The following is a 12,380-nucleotide window of genomic DNA, read 5'->3' on the forward strand; positions in this document are numbered from 1 at the left end:
AAAGACATTGAGGAAACTTTCAACACGCTCAGAAAGATAAACATGAAGCTCAACCCGAGCAAGTGTTCATTTGGGGTGGAAGAAGGGAAGTTCTTAGGGGTCATTATTACTAAAGATGGCTTCAGAGCGAACCCTGAAAAGGTCGAAGCCATTGTCAAAATGGAATCACCTACCACCATAAAACAGGCTCAAACACTTAATGGACGACTAGTCGCGCTTAACCGCTTTTTGGCAAACCATGCGGATAGGTCGTTCCCTTTTGTGTCAACGCTAAGAAATTGTTTAAAGAAAACGCACTTCCGCTGGACACCAGAAGCGGAAGCAGCTTTTCAGGAGATTCGATCACGCCTGATCGAACTCCCAACACTCACAGCACCACAAGCGGGGGAGGAGTTAATCCTATACCTCTCCGCAACAGATAGAGCAACCGGGGCAGTCATGCTTGTAGAACGAAAAGGCATCCAGATGCCAATCTATTATGTTAGCCGCGTGCTGGCAGACGCGGAAACCCGGTACTCTACCCTGGAAAAACTGGTCTTGGCACTTATACACGCTTCACGCAGGTTGAGACGATATTTCCAGGGTCACCCAATCACTATTCTCACCAACTTCAAACTCTCAAATGTTCTAGGCAAACCCGAGTTATCGGGACGTCTAGCCAAATGGGCAATTGAATTGGGAGAATATGCGATTCAATACAAGCCGAGACCAGCCATTAAAGGTCAGGTCCTGGCTGATTTTATTGCAGAAGTCCCCGCTTCACGGGAGAAAGAGTGCCAGGAGGAGGTTCAACCCTCCCCAGCACACGAAATCGACGAAGTCTGGCGACTCTACACTGATGGAGCAGCTAGTAACGAGGGATCAGGCGCAGGGTTAAAATTAACAAATCCGGCAGGCCAGGAATATACTTATGCTATTCGGCTGGATTTTCCAAGTACGAATAACGAAGCTGAATATGAAGCATTCCTGGCCGGATTGAGGATTGCGCGAAAGATGGGTGTAAAAAATTTGGAAGCCCACGTAGATTCCATGCTAGTGGCAAACCAAATAAACGGGACGTACACGGCTGTGAACGACACAATGGCCCTGTACCTTGCCCAAGCCAAAGCCATCATGCGCGATTTTAATGATTGTAAAGTGATACACATCAAGCGCAGCGAAAACAAATCTGCGGATGCGTTAAGCAAGCTTGCATCACTGGCCTTCACCCACTTGGGAAAAGACATCCGCGTGGAACTCCTCGAAACACCATCAGTCCCGCACAAGGAAATTTGTGTCATCCAAACCGGTACAGAAACATGGATGACCCCAATAATAAAATACCTTGAAGCAGGAACGTTACCAGAGTCGAAGTCACAGGCAAGAAAACTACGCTGTAAAGCACTGAATTATCAGCTGGTCAATGACACCCTTTACAGACGTAACTTTCTTGGCCCATTGTTAAGATGCGTGGACAACCAAGATGCTGACTACCTCTTAAGGGAGGTTCACGAAGGCATCTGTGGAGTACACGCAGGCCCCCGCGCTGTGGTAGCCAAGCTAAACAACGCGGGATACTTTTGGCCGGGGATGCATATGGACGCGTTGGCATACATCAGAAAATGCAGATCTTGCCAGCTTTACGCACCCAACACGCATCGCCCGAAAAATGAACTTGTTCCTGTCACTTCCTCGTGGCCATTTCAGAAGTGGGCCATCGACGTGACAGGCCCATTCCCAACATCAGCTGGGAATGTTCAGTTCCTAGTGGTAGCCATTGACTACTTCACCAAATGGATAGAAGCGAAACCTTTAGCCCAAACAACCGCAAAGCATATCAAAAAATTTATTTGGGAATTTATTATTTGTCGTTTTGGACTTCCACAGAATTTGGTAAGCGACAATGGCACCAACTTTGCTGACAAGAAGCTACAGCAGTGGCTGAAAGAACTTCAAATCACCCACACCTTTACCTCAGTGGCACACCCGCAAGGTAACGGTGAGGTGGAAAGAGCAAATAAGAGCATCGTCGAAGGCATAAAGAAAAGACTCTTGGAACATAGATCCGGTTGGGTGGACGAGCTTCCACACGTCCTTTGGGCAAACAGAACGCTGAAGAAGACCAGTACGGGAGAAACCCCGTTCAGTCTCACTTATGGCACTGAAGCCATGATCCCAGTCGAAATCGGTTTACCCTCACCAAGGGTCTTAATCCAACCAGAAGACAATGATGCGGAAAGACGGTTAGACCTTATGCTAACCGAAGAGCGCAGAGACTTAGCCGCCGTGCGTGAAGAAAACTACAAACGACAAATGCAAAAATACTACAACACGCGGGTAAAACTCTGCAACTTCAACGAAGGAGACTACATACTGCGTAACAACGAGGCTTCGAACCAACAACGCCCAGGAAAGTTGGCCCCAATTTGGGAAGGGCCATACATTATCAAAGAAGTTCTGGGAAAGGGCGCGTACCGGCTCGAAAGGCTCGATGGCACTCCCATCCCTAGAACATGGAATGGAGCTCAATTACGCAAATGTTATATGTAGATCAATTCCAACTTGTAAAGAAAAGGCCTAGAGCCACTTCTAATGGAAATGATTCTCCTTTCATGATGTATTGATAGCTTGTAACCTATGAACTTCCCTTACGGGAAGAAGTAGTTGCGTGTGGAAGGCGGCAATACCCGCATAAACACAACGCCAAAATTTTGAAAAAAAAAAAAAAAAAAAAAAAAAAAAAAAGTTCTAAGGAAAACCTACACGCAGGTCAGATGTAGGTAAAGTTTAGCCATCCTTGTAAGTGCAAACGACGGTCTTACCCGCACAATCACATACAAGGAAGCCAAACTTAACTTACCATCTACCACGTTAAAAGGTTAACTTATGAACACTTAAAAAAGGATAAGAAAAACCTACACGCAGGTCAGATATAGGTCTAAAGTTAAAGCCATCCTACTAAGTGCAAGTGACGGTTACACCCGCACAATCACGAAAGAGGAAGCGAAAACTTTAGTCCATTATCAACCACGTTCAAAGGTTTAACTTAATGCCTTAGAAATTTCGAAAAGGAAAACCTACACGCAGGTCAGATAGAGGGTAAAGATTAGCCATCCTACCAAGTGCAAGTGACGGTTTTACCCGCACAATCACGAAGGAGGAGGCAAAACTTTAACCCATCATCAACCACGTTCAAAGGTTCCTATTCTAAACACTTGGAAAATTGCTAATTCAAACTAAGTATGCAAGTCATAAGTTTATAAAGCAAAGAATCCAGTGAAAGGAATAACAATCGTATATTTCAATGATATATTACAACAGTGGCCGGGTAACTACCCGCCTAAAAGAAATCTATACAAAGCTAAGTCTATCCTAGCAGTGGGAAGGGATCTTCAGGATCAGGCTTCAGGGCCACCTCCGCTTGGACCAGCACCGTCAGAGCGCGGCTGCCCAAGGAAAGCCTTAAGGATGTTTAGCCCATCATCAGCAGCAGCAACTTCATTCACCTTCTCCACCACTGGATGCGGGAAGGCAGCGTACTGGTTCACAGCATGGTCATAAGCAGCTTCAGTATTAACATTGAATAAAGGGAAGTTGGAGGGCGGAAAGCCTCTCTCAGCGAACCCTAGACCAAGCAGGAAGCCAGTCTTCTGCCCATCCTCATGAGAAGCGTTGAGGGCTGCGCTCATCGCATCGTCATAAGAGGTCTCTGAGAGGACCTGACGCACAACCTACAAAAGAATACAAGTTAGAACATTTTCTAATTACGAACGAAAAGCGTAAAGAAAAAGATAAAGATACCTGAGGCAACGCTTCTCGAAGCAACCATTGGAGGGTAGCTTGACTTTCTTTACAAGCACGTTCGGCTCCGCTTTTATCAAGGTTGGCAAGTTGAACTTCCTTGGCGGCAGCTTCTTCGACGCTTTTGAGTTTCCTTTCAGTACGGTCAAGCACCCCCCTCTGGTCAAGGATCTCCTGCAGCTTCTTGGCATCTTCCATTGCCAAGGCGTCATGAGCATGCTGAAGAGCCTTTAATTTGCATTTAAGCTGCTCATTCTCTTCGCAAAGTGGCTCAGCAACAGCTTCAGCCTTGGCAGCCCTCTCAGTTGAGTTTCGCGCAGTCTCCTTGGCCAGCCGAAGCTGTTCATTCACAGCTTGAGCAGCCTTGGAGCGGGCCTCAAGTCGCGCCTGGACTTCAACCTCGAGGGCCTTGAATGCCTTCTCCTTCTCGGCTGCGGCAGCGGCCAACTGCCGGTTCTCCTCCCGAAGAGCCCGCGCTTCAGATATATCTTTGGCGCGAGCTGCTTTTAACTTGTCGTTTTCACGACAAAGCAGCTCGACGCGGGGCTGCGTTCGGGCCTGGAGAACCCGAAGCTCATTGGTTAGCCTACCCTCTTGGTAGCTAGCCATGGCTTCCCCCAACACACCATGAGGAGCGGCGTGGCGAGCCCAGTCCACGCACTCCACAGGGGTGCGAAGGGTTGTTCCTCGGCGTATGTTCCATCTTGGAACATACACTTCATTGGAATCCGACACTGCAAAAGAAACAAAGGCAGTTAGGAAAAGATGATAAAAATATGTAAAGGAAAAAGAACCCTACGTACCTGTAGGGTCAATAACAGGCCGATAGCCGCCAAACCCATCACCTGAACCTGAACCTAAAGGAAATCCATCCAACAGGTCAGGCAGACGGGAAGGTGGCATAGATCGGCGGGAAGCCTGGCGCATACCTGATGGTCCGGCCGTCGGTGCCGGTGGCGCAGGTATAGTCGCAGCCGCTGTGGTAGCCATGGTTGGCGCCACCTCCTCAGTAACAGTAACCGCCGGCTCCGTGAAAGATGCTGTAAAAATTGCACTCACGGCCGGCGGAGACACCTTCTCAGCTGGAACAGCCTCAGGAAGGCTGGAACCAGCGGAAGCAGGCGTAGACGCCTGGGTCGATGCCTCGGGAAGGCTGACCGAGCCTACCGTCATTGGCGGGGGAATACTTGCTCCAACTCCACCCTGGAATGCGTCAACATCCACACCTGCACAAGCAAAAGTGTTAGAAAAATTTATTTGAAACAAATCTAGACAAGAATTATGGGGGTACTCACGGGGTTTCTTGAGCTTGAACGCACGGACGAGCGGGGGCGAACCCGATGGAGCCGGCCTCTTGACACCGGTAACCGTCGTCGTCGCTGCCTCCCCGGAGGTAACACCTGCAGCCTCCGGAGCGGTGGTCTCCTCACCACCGGGCTTCCCCGCCACCTCTGCATTATCTGACTCCGAGTCAGATAAGACTACCGGGTCGGCCGTAGAAGCCACCTTCTCCTTGCCCTTCCCGACGGCAGCCTTTTTCTTCCGCACCAGTGGAGGACCTTCTGCGGATTCCTCAGAAGAAGAAATGTCATGAACTCCAGCAGCAGGCACAGCATTGAGAGGTTCAGGGTAGAAGATAGGCTTACCTGGCCGTCGGTGGCTCAGGATCTCTTGGCCTGGCGGGTAAACCTCCACGAACCGACCCGCGGTCTGCTCTAAGATGGGCAACTCGTTCTCGTCCAGAGCACGAGTACCCATCCGCGCGGGACCATCTTCCTCCCGCGGGTTCAGGAGCGACTGAAGATCGTTCCCCTCTGAAATCAACAAGCAAGTTAGTAAAAATCGAAGTCAGCAAAATGAAACAAGACGTACCATAAGGGACAGAGTTCGAACCATATTCAAGGACGATCGGAACCTTATCCGCATTCGCCGCCTTCCACACCCGGCTCATCCCCAGCATCACCATCGCCGACTCCGGAAAACGGAAAACCGGGGACTGGACCCGGGATATCTTCGAAAACCATTCCGCCTCCTCGTAGTTGAGGGCGGGAAGGTTCGGAAGCGCCTGGCCATTCTTGAACTTCATGGCGATGGGGACGGCGCGAGCGGATATGAAGAAGAACTCTCTTCTCCATGAGCGAAGACTCCGCTCGGTGGTACAAATCTTTAAACCCTTGATACGGGTTGTAAGAGTATACCACCCCTGGATGCACCTCCAAGTGTAGAAGGTCATCAGACGGTCAACGAGGGGCTCAAGGCCCAGTATCCGGCACACCCACTCAAAGTGCCGGACCTTGGCAATGGCCATGGGGTGCACCTCTGTCAGGTGCACACCGTGCCTCTCCAGGACACGGTACACAAACTTTGTCAACGGAAACCTAAGGTTTCCGTAGACAAAGAATGCAGCATAAACCCCGATCTTGCCACTAGGGGCATCGTACACAGTATGGTGGGGTTCAGGAAACTCAGGCTCGAGAGACTCGAGCATGAACTTCCTGACGATATACTGGTACAGATCGACAGGAAGAGAACACTGGCATTCGCCAGCAGTCTTCTGATCATCAGTATCATGAGAAGACATGGTGGAAAAAAGAAAAAGATTTCAGAGTAATGCTTTACTGAACAGAAAAATTCGCCGGAAATTACTTGAGAAGAAGAAGAAAGGTGAAAGTGTGAATTACAAATAACTCTCTCCCCCTTTATATAGTAATCGCAATTAATGCGGTGAATTTAATGCGGAGGAGAGAGAAATCAAAGGTGCAATGAAACTATGACACGTGGCAAAAAGCAGGCTGGCAACAGCTGTTGAAAGGACGTGTGCCAGTAATTTCGCGGCCACGCGCCCGAAAAATCACGCCCACGCGCCTGAAAAAGCGACTGGAATGACCATGTTCTGTCACGTCACCATAACTTCCTGCACGTCCTGACACAGTCAGAAGAAACCGTCGCACGACGTTTCAGAGGTTTGGACTGTTCTTATCTTTCCAACTCTTCGAATTTCAAAATTCAAAATTTAAAAAATATTAAAAAGTAAGCGGGAAAATACCCCTTACCCCTTGGCAAACAAGTAACCGTTAGACGGATGCGGGTACAGTGTAAAGGCAAAACCCTTCACATACCTAGCACCCGCAGGGAATTGAAGCCAAGTAAACCTTGGTAAACAAGTAACCGTTAGACGGATGCGGGTACAGTGTAAAGGCAAAACCCTTCACATACCTAGCACCCGCAGGGAATTGAAGCCAAGTAAACCTTGGTAAACAAGTAACCGTTAGACGGATGCGGGTACAGTGTAAAGGCAAAACCCTTCACGTACCTAGCACCCGCAGGGAATTGAAGCCAAATATTCCTCGGCAACCAAGCAACTATAAGACAGGCGCGGATACAGTGTAAAGGCAAAACCCTTCACGTACCTAGCACCTACAGGGAATTGACGCTAGGAATACCTTGGAAGTAAAGTAACCGTAAGACGAGCGCTGGTACAGTGTTAAGGCAAAACCCTTCACATACTTAGCGCTCCGCTGGGAATTGAAACCAGGAAGGATCTTCTGGGCAATGCTTGCGGAAACGGAAATAACATCCCCGCATAGCCGGAACGTTGAGAACTACGTTGTTTGAAGCGCCAGGATGGAATTGGTGGTTTTAACATAATTGATCACTATGTTCAAAACTACCAAAACCTCATGGAGAATCCACACAACTGGGACTCAATGCTCCTGACTTGCGAGGAGGTTACAGACCTACCCGCATCATACCCAAAGACCAAGCAGGAAACTCGGGCATTTCTGCAAGTGACAAGGACTTCCCATGGAAAACCTTACAAAACCCTTTTCAAAACCCTTTGCTTAAGTCCAAAAGTTCACCTCACTTTATTAAACACGCATGAGAAGAACATTGGACTGGGGGGACTTGAAGAGGTAGGTCCCAGCAGAGACCAGTTGGTCCCGCAAGACTCACCTTAAACATGGACGTCTGCGCAAAGGCCATCTGCTCCCGCAGGACCCACCATGCTCATAGAATCTTACGCGCAGTACGCAACCTGTACACGCAGGGAAAGCCTCCCAATGGTGAAGTACCCCGCCTGTTCCCGCAGTTGCGGATACAAGCCATCAGGGAAGGCTACCCGCAGACAGCAGGGCTACACGTACAAGACACTAGCTACTTCAGCAGTCACGTGAAGGCATGAGCAAGGCGGGAACAATCCCGCCCAAATGAGCCAGTCTGATTCTGAAAGATCTTTTGTACCATACCTACCAAGGTATGGATAGGACAGACGATCCGACCAGAACAGCCCATGAGCCAATCACAGGGTGACAGCTCACCGACAACAGTGCGAGGAGGAGCACCCTCTAGTACTGTTTGTCACTATTAGCCGCTGCCTACTCACCAACCCTCACTGTGGAGCATGCGCAGCCTACAGTTGGTGGAATAGTATTACTGTTGGCCGTAACCTATTCACCAACCAGCATGGCCTGCGTACAATCCACAGTCAGTGGGACGTGCATAGTCTACAGTTGGTGGAATAGTGCAGCCGACTTTATTACTGTTGGCTGTAACCTACCCACCAACCAGTATGGCCTGTGCGTAATCCACTGTTGGTTGAACAGGAATACTATTCAGCCGGCTGTACCTTCTAGAAAACCTACCTTCGGCTATAAATACTCCAATATCTTGGAATGGTAAGATCATCTACTATCTCGTATAACTTACTTGATAACTGCTCTAATAGTATTCATATACTTTTATATTTAAAGAGCAATATAGACTGATTCTCACGCCGGAGGGTGGTCACAAGGAGGAACCCCCCCCCTTCTCAGTGACGAGCTTACGGTGTCTGTTTTGCAGGTTCCCTGAAGTACAACTTACTCTGCTGGACCTACCTTCGTGGGAAACATTACCTAGCCCCCAGATTACCCATAATCTGCCCGGGGTCACCTAGTGTTTCTTCAGCATCGGAGATATATAGATGCTCTAACAACCTCACTCCAAAGATTATGTGAAACGAAAGGTTTCTCTAATCAATATGGTTTAGTTTATACATCCAAGTCGATTCAAACATTTCGTTTTGGTTCTGCTGGTTTGTTCGGTTTAACTACAGTTTTAGTTTATGTTCGGTTAATTAGTTCTTTTTTTTCATCTCTATTGTTCGGGTGGTTGATAGCATCAACATTAAAATATAAAAACAAATAATAACAGATCATAAAAATAATAATAATAATAATGTTTTAATCAATACTAAAAAACAGCTTAACTTTCATTCATGTGTCTCTTATTTTGTCCAAATGTATTATATTTTGCACATAAAACTTACGCGCGTACGTCCAACTATCGTCATGATCCACCATCCTACATATGTGGTCTGCAACGAATCCTACAAACTCTCATCTTCACACTCTCTTTAAACTGTTAGACATCTCAGATTTAATCCATCACTCAAAAAACAAACGAAGATCGAAAATGGCAAGAGTTCCAAGAGTTAAATTAGGTTCACAAGGTTTAGAGGTCTCAGCTCAGGGCTTAGGCTGCATGGGCATGTCCGCTTTCTACGGACCTCCCAAACCCGAACCCGACATGATCAATCTCATCCATCACGCCATTAACGCCGGCATCACCTTACTCGACAATTCAGATGTCTACGGCCCCAAAACCAACGAAATCCTTCTCGGCAAGGTAATTCTATATTCGTTTCGATTAAATAAATATGTTTCTTGTCAATCCACACGTGAAACAAGTTAGTGTTATTTTATATATGTTGATATCTCGATATCGTCACCCATAAAATTTTGGTTAAGCCTCCGATCACACCCCATTAAAAAATAATAATAATAATAATAATAAAATCCTGGGTCAGCCACTGATGGATAATGGAGTGATGAGTCACTGATTATTGAATTGCAGGCTTTGAAGGGGGGTGAGGGAGAAAGTGGAGTTGGCGACCAAATTTGGGGTCAAGTACGACGGCTCGTGGGTGGTTGATGGGGATCCAGCGTATGTAAGGGCTGCTTGTGAAGCTAGCCTGCAGCGACTTGACGTCGATTGCATTGACTTGTATTATCAGCACAGGATTGACACCCGTGTGCCTATCGAAATCACGGTTAGTCTTCCCTCTTTAGAGTGTATACATGTTTTGATATATTTTTGGAAAATTAAGAAAAAGGGCTGTAAGTTATTGGTGGTCCTATAAGACTACAAACACATAAGTTTGTTTGTTCCTGCTGGTTGCTAGGATTTTTATGTTTTCTAGTGAATTATAAGTTGTTCACATATGGTATAAAAAGCCGGCCGCGTTTATTAGGAAAACCAACATGCACGATAAAGTCCCACAACTCAATTGTTTGATGTATTTAACGCCCTGAACTTGTTTAAACTTTAAAATATAAAAACTCGTGAAATTTTTGTTTCCGTTTTAACCTTTTACTCTTTAAACAAGTCAAGATTTGATTAAGTGGCATCCAGGTGTTAAAAAATGTTTGTGGATATATATATATATATATGTATATATGTATATATATGTATATATACATATATATGTATATATACATATATATGTATATATATATAATAGTTTTAGAGCCCGTGTAACAAACGTGATTATCCAAATTATAAAATTACAAGTGAAGAAAATAATTACAACGTATATAAAAAAATGTATTGCATTTATATATGTATATATACTATATGTATATAAATTACTTTTATTTATATCACAAAATGATTTTTTTTAATAAACTTAATAAAGAAATGCACGTGCAAAAACGTACCCGAGAACGCTCCTTTTATTGAAACTTTCGTTATCATTGTCATATATGTATAATTGAAATAATTAGGAAAAAGACTTCTCATGCAATAGTCATACAATAGTAGTTTTGGCCACTCAGCTTAAATACTGAAGGAGCGTTACATTTATTTATATATTTACCAATTTACAACCCATAGAAGGAAAGAAGAACATTAAATTATAACGACATATGTTCTTCAAGAATTATTTTTTTCTAAGCTAAACAATGAAAAAGATTTTGATAAGTTTGCCAACATAAAAAGTAGCTAATGTTTACTCATTCAATTTTGTGAATATTGTGCTTCATTTGAGCATAGTTTTACATGATATACTTCACATACAACGTTCTGATTACCATTGAAGGAAAAGTTAATGTTAACACAAATGTTTCAAATTTGATACAAGTTAGAATGATTGATAGGCATGAGGTGGTATGTCTTAAGTGTACACTATTTATTCTTAAATTTTAATTGTCGATGGAAATATAGTCAATTTACTAAATCCCAAACCTTTTGATTTTTTCCAAAAATGCACTTGAAAATAAATTTGACACCGAATCATGTTTAAAATTCTAACTTTTATCACTGAGACATTTTCAAGTCAACACTTTTAACCCGTAACAAATTTGACGATAAATTTATTTACATTCTCAAACTAATAAAAATACTCAGATTTATCATTTTTGACCCATAACAAATTTTGTCTCAAATGTGGTTAACTTATACAAAACAATCTGTTTACCAATTGTTGATTGCAAAAATCAAGTTTAAGTTTCACAAAACCCGAAACTATCCTTATTATAAGAACCAAGAAATTAAATATGATAAACTTCGTTATATATGAAAGTGATTGGTAAATATTTATTAAATTGACCGAAAAAATATATAGTTTACTAAATCGACCGAAAAAATATATAGTTTACTAAATTAACCGAAAAAATAAATTGAAAGATTTAAAGATATTAATAATTTATAATTTTATATGACAATTTATAATAATAATAATAATAATAATAATAATAATAATAATAGATAAACAAATTGATTTAAAAAAATGGATCAACTTTTAAGCATATATATTTATGATTTAATAATAAAAAAAGCTTACTTTGTAAAATGAAATCATGTTCGAGTTTGTTTTTCTTTATAATCTTCAACAATATACATAGTATAATATGTTAATGATAACATTTGAAATTATATTCTTTTCAATCTTTAACAAACATGGTTTGTTGTTAATTTTTTATTTCAAAAAGTATTTTGAAATATATAGTAAAATAATATGTTAATATTTTTTTTATAAAAATGTATAAATTTAATATAAATAAAATGGAAAAGGAAATTGAATATGGACATATATTAGGGAATCTTAATTTTGAAGGGAAAAAAGTTAAAAGTTTTAACCATAAACTGACATATGTCACAATTATTTTACTTTATTAGAATAGATACACACACACACATATATATATAAGGGAAAGTTATTTTAAGAACCATGGTGAGTTTTAAGAACTAAATTTTGAACCACACATTTAATTAAATGATATGAAATATGTGGCTGGGATTAAATTTAATTAAAAAATGAAGCAGGAGAGAGAATACGTATTTTTGATAATTACACAAGTTTAAACGTTAGTTACACATGTGTAAAAAGTCGATTCGGTGTGTAAAAAAATACCGGAATTTTTTGTACATCACTTACACTTACGTATTACATATGTGTAAAAAAAATTCGAAAAAAAAAATTTGTTACGTTGAGTTCTTTCGAGTTCTTAAAACTCAAAGTGGTATAATATAATATATATATATATTATATTATATATATA

The sequence above is a fragment of the Bidens hawaiensis genome, unplaced genomic scaffold (assembly GCF_021521415.1).
Source record: "Bidens hawaiensis isolate Kalapana, Puna unplaced genomic scaffold, B.hawaiensis_p1.1 tig00000702_1, whole genome shotgun sequence".
NCBI classification, from domain to species: domain Eukaryota; kingdom Viridiplantae; phylum Streptophyta; class Magnoliopsida; order Asterales; family Asteraceae; genus Bidens; species Bidens hawaiensis.